The sequence below is a fragment of the Orycteropus afer genome, unplaced genomic scaffold (genome assembly GCF_000298275.1).
Source record: "Orycteropus afer afer isolate SDZICR_OR568_19922 unplaced genomic scaffold, OryAfe1.0 scaffold00006, whole genome shotgun sequence".
NCBI lineage: Eukaryota > Metazoa > Chordata > Mammalia > Tubulidentata > Orycteropodidae > Orycteropus > Orycteropus afer.
In genome coordinates, this window is record NW_006921593.1 from 28,271,375 (window position 1) to 28,272,616 (window position 1,242).

Sequence of the window (1,242 nt, forward strand, 5' to 3'; positions counted from 1 at the left end):
AAAAAAAATAAAAATAAAGAATTCTCCAAAAGAGTAAAAAGAACCTACAGATTGGGAAAAAATATTCAGCAGTGACATATCTGACAAAAGACTCATCTCTAAAATTTATAGAAAATTCCAACACCTCAACATTAGAAAGACAAACAATCCAATTTAAAAAAGGGCAGATGACATGAACAAACACTTCACCAAAGATATTCAGGCAGCCAACAAACAAAAGAAGAAATGTTCGTGATCATAAGAGAGATGTAAAGCAAAACGAGATATCATCTCACCCCAGCATTAACTGCAAAGTTCAACAAGACAGAAAATAACAAATGCTGGGAAGGATGTGGAGAAATTGAGACTCTCATAACATTGCTGGTCGGACTCTAAAATGACACAATCACTGTGGACTGGTATGGAGACTGCTTAAAAGGTTGGAAATAGAAATATCACTTGATCCAGCAATCCTACTGCTAGCCAGAACACAAAGAGATGTATGCACACATATGTTCGTTGCAGCACTATTCCTAATAGCAAAGAGATGGAAACAACCTAAGTGCCCATCAATGGAGGAATGGATAACCAAACTGTGATACATACACACAATGGAATACTTGCAACCCTAAAGAATAATGCAGAATCTGCAATACACCGCATAAAATGGATGAACTTGGAGGACATTATGCTGAGTGAAGTCAGTCAGTCACAGAAGGACAAATACTTTATTTGTCATAACTCAAATACACTGCACAGCAGGAATTACTTGTAGTTTGTTATAATCTCCTTGGATCATTATTTATAACAAATTATTTAAATGACTCACTACGATCAGTAATAAAAGCTTGTATCTGTCTCCATGAAAAAATTCAGGGGGAAAAAAAAGTCTAGAAATAGTCATTTCATAAGAAAAATCAAAACAGTGGATTTTGTTTTATTGGGCATGATGGTGATGATGGTAGAAAGCAAGGAAACCAACACTTAGGAACAATTTCATCAGCACAGAAGGTGCTGTCCATGACATGGCTTTTTATGTAACTATGTTTTGAAATGTTTAATTTAAAAGTCTATTTATCCATTTACAAATTTTCTAGTTGCATTGCTGGTTAAAAAAGAGACGGGAGAGAGATATTTTTAAACTTAGTTTTTATCGCAACATAAAAGAGATGCATAAAATACTCATTTTCAGGAAACGAAATTAGAAGAAACGTTCCTTTCCCAAACACACTTTTGCTCTCTTGTAACATCACACTGTAAAAG

The 1,242-nt window shown here is 34.5% G+C and overlaps 1 protein-coding gene across 1 annotated transcript in view; it reads right to left on the reverse strand.

The window, feature by feature from the left end:
* PSMD1 (proteasome 26S subunit, non-ATPase 1) overlaps nucleotides 1-1,242 on the reverse strand; it is a 121,115-nt gene that overhangs the window by 48,525 nt on the left and 71,348 nt on the right. The window lies entirely within an intron of this gene.